Below are 10,404 nucleotides of genomic sequence, written 5' to 3'. Positions count from 1 at the left end.
TTTTTTTTGATGTGGATCATTTTTAAAGTCTTTATTGAACTTGTTACAATATTGTTTCTGTTTTTACCTTTTGGTTTTTTGGCCGTGAGGCACGTGGGATCTTAGCTCCCCTACCAGGGATCGAACCCGCTCCCCCTGCATTGGGAGGGGGATTCTTAACCACTGGACCGCCAGGAAGTCCCTGCATCTGTTTTCTGTCAAAGATTTTTACCACAGTGCTTGCTGCTTCAGTGCAGGCCCCCTGCATGCTTGACATTTCTAGTATCTGCAGAATATGATATTGTCTCTAGAGAACACCCTAGGAGCTCTTCAGCAGTAAGTGCAGCACTGTCACAGGCCAGCAAAAGACTTCAGTGAGCAGCTCTTCCAACATCCACAAATCCCAGCCTATCGTGACTCTTCAAATGGGTCAAAGGGGCACAGGAATGTGTATGCTGGGTCCAATTTCCCTTCCTCCACGCCTGTGGTTCACCAACAGTAACTGGGCAGAAGAGAGAGGTCCCAGCCATTAAGGTGGGCCAAAAGCTGTGCTGGGCGCTTGGGACACACAGAAGTGGGTATGACTTGACCCGGTCCCCGCCATCAAGTTTCTCCTTGTCTGCAGGGCACACTGTGGTGGACAGGAGCCAGAGCACAGTAGAGGCAGTGCTGGCATCCGGCAAGGCCAAGGGCATAGTCCAAATGGGAGGAGGTGGCCAGCTCTGGGCGGCTTCCCAGAGGACACGTGAGATGCAGCCAGGAGGTGAGCACTGGAGAAGGTGAGATGCTCGAGGTAAGCAGGGCTGCAGTGAGGAGGCAGGACCATATTTTAAGCAGCAGGGTAACACAGCACCCATCACAGCGCTGGCTAAGTGAGTAGTCAGTATTTGCAGAATGCAGAAGTGGAGGCGCCCGTGGAAGGCCTATGAGGGGACAAATGCAGATACACTTCTCCCGCATCTTGAGTTGTCAGGGAGCCCAGGAGGGGAGGAGGGAGACATGGATTTGGGAGTAAGAGGTAGAGAAATGGTGATTGAAGCCACGAGTACACAAAACATAGGAGGTATGGAGTGAGATGAAGAGGGGCTGAGGGTTGATTTGCAAAGGATGCCAGTGTTTAAGTCTGAATAAAGTGACGAGAGCATGGAGATGAGAGGGTCAAAGAATGGCAAAGTTAGTATAGATGGTCTTATTCACAAAGCAGAAATAGAGACACAGACGTAGAGAACAAAGGTATGGATACCAAGGGGGAAAGCAGGGGTGGGATGAACTGGGAGATTGGGACTGACATATATACACTATTGATACTATGTATAAAATTGATAACTAATGAGAACCTACTGTATAACACAGGGAACACAGTGCTCTGTGGTGACCTAAATGCGAAGGAAATCCAAAAAAGAGGGGATAAATGTATACGTATAGCTGATTCACTTTGCTGTATAGTAGAAACTAACACAACATTGTAAAGCAACTATACTCCAATTAAAAAAAAAAAAAAAAAAAAATGAGCTGCCAGGAAGGCAGGGGAAGCCAGAGGTAACAGGGCCCAGAGTGAAGGAGTCCTTCACACTGAAGGGCGTGGCCACACACCCAGAACAGCAGAGACCTCGCACAGGATGGGGGCTAATGGGTGTCCCCCGAGCTGGCAGTGTCCTAACAGAGGTGTCAGTAAAGTGGCGAGGAAGCCAGCTCCAGAAGACTGTTGAGAAGTGGCCACGGGGCAGAGCATCTAGGTAGATGACTGTCTGTTTAGGACCCAGAACGCAAACTTACTGGGCAAGGGAGAAAGTGTTTGGAGAAGGGAGGAGCTGAGCTTGTTGAGATGTTGACAGGAGGGAGGGGTACAAAGTATTTCCTAGAAGCCAGGTCCTGATGTGGCCGAGGGAGACTGCTCTGGTCTCCTTCTTCCCAGGCCCCTGAGCCCTGTCAGGGAATCAGATGAATGAACTCTCAGGCCTTCCAGCCCCATTTCTTCTGCCTCCTACCAGTCTCTCTCCAGCTACTAGACCAGGACGCGCCACATTCAACTTGGCTTCGAGGTCCCAGAGTCAGAGAAGGAATCATATAATTGCACAGTGCAAGGAGGAAATAACATGGCATTCTATCCGAAGGACCAGAGAGCATCTTTGGAAAAGCAGTCCCACTTGGGCTTTTCAACTGGGTCGAACGTGAATCTATAAACCCTCAGAGTACGGACAATCGGTGACAGAGGTGGAAGTTGTTGCTCAATGATTACCTCCAGTTTTGTACTCACCCTTGATTTGTGTAGGCCATATTCCAACTGGCTTTTTAGTAAAAGAAATCCAGGGCAGGGCTTCCCTGGTGGCGCAGTGGTTAAGAATCTGCCTGCCAATGCAGAGGACATGGGTTCGATCCCTGCTCCAGGAAGATCCCACATGCCACGGAGCAACTAAACCCATACGAAAAAAAAAACAAGAAATCCAGGGCAATATATAATGTATCACATTTGAAGTTCTAATCTAGTCTGTTAATCTAACGGAAGTTGGATTTTTAAAAAGTAATAAAAAGTCAAATGTTAAAGAAAAAAAAAAAGACAGCCCAGAGAGGTTAAGTTATATTGTTAAAGTCACACAGCAAGCTGGGCTAACCTGCATCTCTTTCTCTCTCCCTTCATCTCTGCTGATGTCCCTCTGCCCCTCCCCCACCTTTCTTTTCTCCAACCCTTCCCCCCTTTCAGAAAGGCACAGTGGGGCTGGGAAAACGCCCAGGCAGCATCAGTAGCAGCACAGGCTACTGTTCATTCACAGCTGTGGTGCCCCCACAGCCTTCTCACTGGTACTTGGCTCTTGGTAGAACGGCGCTTTGTTATCATAAATGATCCAGGGTACTGAACTGAGCGGGCACCAGTGACCTCCGTGCCTCTGCCAGCCAGGTCACGTGCTCTGGTACTTTGTGAAGCCGGGCCCTTTGGTGCATCGTGTGGCTCGGCTAGGACACGGTGGTGAGGAACCGGGGGGGCTCCAGGTTTCAGATCCTGGCACCTACAGCCTGTGATGCTCCTGGTAGGGTCTGAGGGATCTGGTCTAAGGATCTTTGGGGAAAGATTTCCCACGCCCAGAGTTGAGTGCAGGCTCTTTCAATGTGACACAGCACTGCGGTTGACTTCAGATCTGGGGACAGGCCCTGTGGGGAGACAGAAGGGGAAGGCATGTCATTCTGTTGCCTGAGGGAGTAAGTGGGGCTGGAGGAATGGCCCCCAGGCTGCCCTTCTTCCATCTCATGGCCCATGGAAGTCTTTGTTTAGAGAATTTTTCCCTTTATGCTGTACTTTACTGAGGACTTACAATGTTACAGTGTGTCAAACACTGCTGTCACATACATGAATTTCCATTTATCATCCGTTATACAGTTTGCGTCCAGGAAAGTTACATCACAGGAAAGTTAAGATACACAGATAGTCACAATCCACCCTTCAGGCGTTAAGCTGGCCCTGGTGGACAGGAAACTGCTGGCACTGCAAAATAACATCTACCCTCCTCTCTGAACCTGAAATCCCACCCAGGAACATCATTCCTTAAGCTTAAAGCTTTCATCTCCCTTCAATGTGTAAGTAGCAGAGGAGATTTTTTTGAAGTGTCATTAGTCACTTATACTACCATAAGAATGATTTTCAGGTTATTTTATAGCATTATAGAATCTCAACATTGGGGAGGACACCATGTCCTCCAGCCGAGGCTTGAATCTCTTTATTCAACTTCTGCTGGAACCAGAAGCAGTTAGCCTTGTGTTCAAAGTGTTCCTGGAGCCCCTCTGAGCCTCAAGTCAGGTTGCTTTAAAATCTATTTTATGGGAATGAGAAAATCAAACTTGAAAGGTTGTCTGAATGTTAATGGAGCTAATTAGAAAGTATAACTGATAATTTGAATGAGTAGGATGAACTCAGGAAGCAACCTTGGTCTTGTCTTCCACAGTCATTCATTGACCAGGCCCTGAGTGAGAAGGTGGACAGGCCTCAGGCCTTTGCTGGTCTTCCCAAGGTAATAGGGCTACGGGCACTGGAATTCAGGAAACACTCTCTCAAGTCAGTATTTTAATTAATTAATTAATTTATTTATTTATTTTAAAATTTATTTATTTATTGGCTGTGTTGGGTCTCCGTTGCTGTGCAGGCTTTCTCTAGTTGCGGAGAGCGGGGTACTCTTCTTTGCAGTGCACGGGTTTCTCATTGTGGTGGCTTCTCTTGTTGCAAAGCATGGGCTCTAGAGCGCAGGCTCAGTAGCTGTGGCGCACGGGCTTAGCCGCTCTCTGGCATGTGGGATCTTCCTGGACCAGGGATGGAACCCTCGTCCCCTGCATTGGCAGGTGGATTCTTAACCACTGCGCCACCAGAGAAGTCCCTCAAGTCAGTATTTTAAAATGTCTCATCCAAGGTCCCAATGGGCAATTGAGGCTGAACCCACTGACACCCGAAGGTCTATGTGGTGACTGAATATTTTGAATATCACCCCAACAGCACCCCTGCAGTCAGGGAAGGAGCTGCGACATGTCTAGATACAGACATATTTCACTCAACCAAGCTGAGGCTTCTATTATTAAAAAATTGAAAATTTAATAGATAGATTAGCCTACTTAGATGTGTTCAACCTCAGCTCCAAAGGTATCTTGTTGAACTGATCACTACTACCCTAAATATGAACTCCTGTCTCATAAAAGATGGATGAAAACAACAATTATTCTTCAAACTAAGTAAAAACACCAACCTGGATTATCATTTGACTGATTTAACAAGGCCAGTAGCGGAGTTAGACATTGATTAACTCAATACGATTTGTCTGCTTATTTTCTCTCTTACACCTCTATCTCTGTCTCTTATCTCATAGATCATGTACTTTTTATTACCGACTTTACAAAGGTGTAATTTACATACCACAAAACACACCCGTTGTAAGGGTACAAACAAATGCTTTTTAGTAAATTTACAGATGTAGGCAACCATCCCTACATCCACTTTGAGAACATTGCCATCACCCCAGAAAGTTCCTCCGTGCCGTTTGCAGTTAATCCCCACTCCCACTTCCAGCCCCAGGCAACTGCGTTTTGTCTCTATAGATTTGCCTTTTTTAGGAGCTCTATGGAAATGGAAATGGAATAAGCATATATCAGCCGTTTATTTCACAGTATTTATAACAATTCCACTGTAAAGAATTTTGTTTATCCATTCTCCCATCAGGGATTGTTTTCACTTTTTGGCTTTATAAATAATGGTGTTATGAACAGTTACACACAAGCCTTTGTGTATACATCATGCATTTTCATTTTTCTTAGAAGATACCTAGGACTGGAATTGTTTATTCATATGATAGTTGTATGTTTAACTTTTAAAAATACTACCAAACTGTTTTTCAAAGTGGCAGTACCATTTTACATTCCCACCACCAAGGGATGAAGGCCCAGTTTCTGCACATCTTCAGAGATACTTGATACTGTCAGTCTTTTTTCATCAACACCATTGTATGCGTGGTACCTCATTGTCGCTTTAATGTGTAGGTGTGTGCATTTCTCTAATGACTAATGATGTTGAATATCTTTTCATGTATTTCTTAGCCATTTGTATATCTTCTTTGGAGAAATGTCTATTGAAATATTGCGCATTTAAAAAAATTGAGTTTGTTTCCTTATTGAGTTGTAAAAATTCTTCATATATTCTGTATACAAATCATTTATAAGACACGATTTGCAAATATTTCCTTCCAGATTGTGGCTTTTCTTAATATATTGGTGCCTTCTGAAAAGCCAATATTTTAATTTTGATGAAGTCTAATTTACTAAAGATTTTTTTCGGTTTTTTGGTTTTTCTTTTAATGAATTGCACTTTTGGTGTTATATCTTGCCTAATCCAAGGTCACAAAGACTTACTCCTATGTTTTGTTCTAGAAGACTATAGTTTTAACTCTTACATTTAAGTATGATGCATTTTGAGTTGATTCTTTTTAAATACCGTGTGAGATACCAATCTAAGTTTGTTATCGTTTTTATTTTACATATGGTATATGGACATCCAGTCCTTCCAGCATCATTTGTTGAAAAGATCGTCCTTTCCTCCACTGAGTTGACTTTTGCACCTTTGTAAAAAATTGACCATAAATATCAGTGTTCATTTCTGGATTTCTGTTCCGTTCAATGTATCTGCATGTTTTGTCTTTAAGCCAAAACCACACTCTCTTGATTACAGTAGATTTATAGTAAGTTTTGAAATCGATTGGTGTAAGTATTCTTCCTTTGTTCTTTATGTAGATTTTATGTAGACTAGTCAAGGTTTTCTGCATACAGATTCATGTCATCTGTGAATCTGTGACCAGGTTTAGTTCTTCCTTTCCAATCTGTACGTGTTTAGTTGCTTTTCCTTGCCCCTATCACACTGGGTAGAACCTCCAGCATAAAGCTGAATAGAAGTGGTGAGCACTGATATCTTTACCTTACTCCTGATCTTTGAGAAGGAAATCAGTCTTTTACCATTACGTATGATGGTTGTAGGGTTTTTACAGATGCTTTTTATAAAGTTGAGAAAGTTTCCTCTATTCTTAGTTTTTTAAGAATTTTAATCAGGGGACTTCCCTGGTGGTGCAGTGGTTAAGGATCCACCTGCCAATGCAGGGAACACGGGTTTGATCCCTGGTCTGGGAAGATCCCACATGCTGTGGAGCAACTAAGCCCGTGCACCACAACTACTGAGCCTGCACTCTAGAGCCTGCGAGACACAACTACTGAGCTCACATGCTGCAACTATTGAAGCTTGCATGCCTAGAGCCCATGCTCCACAAGAAGAGAAGCCACCACACTGAGAAGCCGGCGCACTGCAGTGAAGAATAGCCCCTGCTAGCCGCAGCTAGAGAAAAGCCAGCACGCAGCGATGAAGACCCAACGCAGCCAATAAAATAAATAAAAAAATAAATAAATACATTTTTCTAAAAAAGAATTTTAATCATGAATGGTGTTGGATTTTGTTGAATATTTTTCTGCATCTATTGAGATGATCATGAGGTTTTTGTCATTTATTCTGTTAGAATGGTGTACTACATGGATTAATTTTTGACTATTAAATCAACCTTGCATTTCTAGAATAAATCCTATGTAGTTATGGTGTTTAAGCTTTTTTTAAAAATGCTACTGTATTTGGTTTGCTAATATTTTGTTAAGAATTTTTGTGTCTATTGCAATAGGGACGTTGGTCTCTAGTTTTCTTTTCTTTGATGTTTTTGGCTTTGTTAGGGCAATATCAGCCTTATAGAATGAGCTGGGAAATCATCCCTCTTCTTTTGTACTCTGAAGGAATCTTATATAAGATTCGTATTATTTCTTTTTTTTAAAATTATTTCTTTGTTTTTATTTTTTATTGGCTGCGTTGGGTCTTCATTGCTGCTCGTGGGCTTTCTGTAATTGCGGCAAGTGGGGGCAACTCTTCATTTCAGTGCGCAGCCTTCTTATTGCAGTGGCTTCTCTTGTTGCAGAGCATGGGCTCTAGGCACGCGGGCTTCAGTATTTGCGGCACATGGGCTCAGTAGTTGTGGCTCGCGGGCTTAGTTGCTCCGCAGCATGTGGGATATTCCTGGATGAGGGCTTCAACCCATGTCCCCTGCATTGGCAGGCGGATTGCCAACCACTGAGCCACCAGGGAAGCCCTATTTCCTTTTTAAATATTAGATAGAATTCACCAGTGAATTCTGATAAAAAGGAAAGCCTGGGATTTTCTTCCTGGGAAGATTTTTAAACTATTATTTCAATTTCTTTACTTGTTACAGATCTATTCAGGACTGTTGGTTTCCCCTTAAGTCAGTTTTGGCAATTCCTTTCTTTCCAGGAATTTTTTTTTCATTTCATTTATGTTGTCTAATTGGTTGGCATAAAGTTGTTCCTAATACTCACTTATAATCCTTTTAATTTCTGTAAGGTCGGCAGTGATGCCTCTCTTACATTCCTGATGTTGTAAATTTGTGTCTTCTCTATTTTTTCTTGGTCAGTTTAGCTAAAAGTATATCAATATTATTGACCTTTACTAAGAACCAACCTTTCATTTCCTTGATTTTCTCTATTCTTCAGTTTTCTAGTTCATTGATTTCTGCTCTGCCCTTTCATATTGCTTTCTTTGGGTTTAATTTGCCTCTCTTTCTTTCTCACTGTCTCTCTTGTTTCTTAAGACAGAAGCTTAAATTATTTATTTGAGAACTTTCTGCTCTGCTAAGTCCTACTTTAGTTCCATCCCATTAATTTTGATATGTTGTATTCTTGTTTAATTCAGCTCAAAATACTTCTAATTTTTCTTGTGATTTTTTTCTTTGACGCATGGATTATTTAGAAATATGTGGTTTAATTTCTAAAAATTGAGGGTTTCCCAAATTTCTTTGTTCCCAATTTCTAATTCCTTTGTGGCTCTAAATGATTTAAATCCTTTTAAATATATTGAAATTTGTTCTATGGCCTGACATACGGTATAAACTGAAGAATGTTCCATACATTTTTGAAAAAATGTGTATTTGCTATTTTTAGGTAGTGTGTTCTATACATGTAAAATTGGTTGATAGTACTGTTCAGGTCTCCTACATCCTTGCTGATTTTCTGTCTAGTTGTTCTAACAATTACTGAAAGTGGGGTATTGAATTCTCTAACTATAATTGTTAAATTGCCTATCTCTTGACAAGAGGGCAGACAGCAGTATCAACCAGTATCAGCAGTATTTCATCTTGTGGAACTGAAAACCACAGCCACAGAAAGAGAGAGAAAATGAAAAAGCAGAGGACTTTGTACCAGAGGAAGGGACTGGATAAAGCCCCAGAAAAACAATTAAATGAAGAGGAGATAGGCACCCTTACAGAAAAAGAATTCAGAATAATGATAGTGAAGATGATCCAGGACTTTGAAATAAGACTGGATGCAAAGATTGAAAACTTTACCAAAGACCTAGACGAATTAAAGAGCAAACAAACAGAGACATGCAACACAATAACAGAAATGAAAAATACACTAGAAGGAACCAATAGCAGAATAACTGAGGCAGAAGGGCGAATAAGTGACCTGGAAGACAGAATGGTGATCATTACTGATGCAGAAAAGAATAAAGAAAAAAGAATGAAAAGAACTGAAGACAGCCTAAGAGACCTCTGGGACAATGTTAAACACACCAACATTCGCATTATAGGGGTCCCAGAAGGAGACGAGAGAGAGAAAGGACCTGAGAAAATATTGGAAGAGATTATAGTTGAAAACTTCCCTAACATGGGAAAGGAAATAGCTACCCAAGTCCAGGAAGCGCAGAGAGTCCCAGGCAGGATAAACCCAAGGAGAAACACTCCAAGACATATATTAGTCAAGTTGACAGAAATTAAAGACAGAGAAATGTTATTAAAAGCAACAAGGGAAAAACGACAAATAACATACAAGGGAACTCCCATAAGGGTAACAGCTGATTTCTCAGCAGAAACTCTGCAAGCCAGAAGGCAGTGGCATGATATATTTCAAGTGATGAAAGGGAAGAACCTACAGCCAAGAATACTCTACCCAGCAAGGATCTCACTCAGATTCAACGGAGAAATCAAAAGCTTTCCAGACAAGCAACAGCTAAGAGAATTCAGCACCACCAAACCAGCCCTACAACAAATGCTAAAGGAACTTCTCTAAGTGGGAAACATAAGAGAAGAAAAGGACCTATAAAAACAACAACAAAACAATTAAGAAAATGGTAATAGGAACATACATATCGACAATTACCTTGAATGTAAGTGGACTAAATGTACCAACCAGGAGACACAGACCGGCTAAATGGATACAAAAACAAGACCCATATATATGCTGTCTACAAGAGACCCACTTCAGACCTAGGGACACATACAGACGGAAAGTGAGGGGATGGAAAAAGCTATTCCATGCAAATGAAAATCAAAAGAAAGCAGGAGTAGCAATAGTCACATCAGATAAAATAGACTTTAAAATAAAAAATGTTACAAGAGATAAGAAAGGACATTATATAAAGATCAAGGGATCCATCCAAGAAGAGGAGATAACAATTATAAAGATATATGCACCCAATATAGGAGCACCTCAATACATAAGGCAAATGCTAACAACTACGAAAGACGAAATGCAAGGCAGAAATAGAGACAAAGATGTAGAGAACAAACACATGGACACCAAGTGGGGAAATAGGGGAGGGTTGGGAGGGGAATGAATTGGGAGATTGGGATACCAAATTGTACACTCTAAATATATGCTGTTTATTGTCTGTTAACTGTATCACAATAAAAGTTCCTAAAAAAAATTGCCTATCTCTTCTTTCAATTCTATCCATTTTTGCTTCATAAATTTTAAGACTTTGGTGGTAGGTACTATTTTAAATTGTTATATCTTCCTAATATATTTACCATTTATCATCATGAAATGTCCCTCCTTGTCTCTAGTAATATTTTTTTT

Source organism: Hippopotamus amphibius, chromosome 5, assembly GCF_030028045.1.
Source record: "Hippopotamus amphibius kiboko isolate mHipAmp2 chromosome 5, mHipAmp2.hap2, whole genome shotgun sequence".
NCBI lineage: Eukaryota > Metazoa > Chordata > Mammalia > Artiodactyla > Hippopotamidae > Hippopotamus > Hippopotamus amphibius.
The sequence above is the reverse complement of the archived record's forward strand: the minus strand, read 5'-3'. Positions refer to the sequence as shown.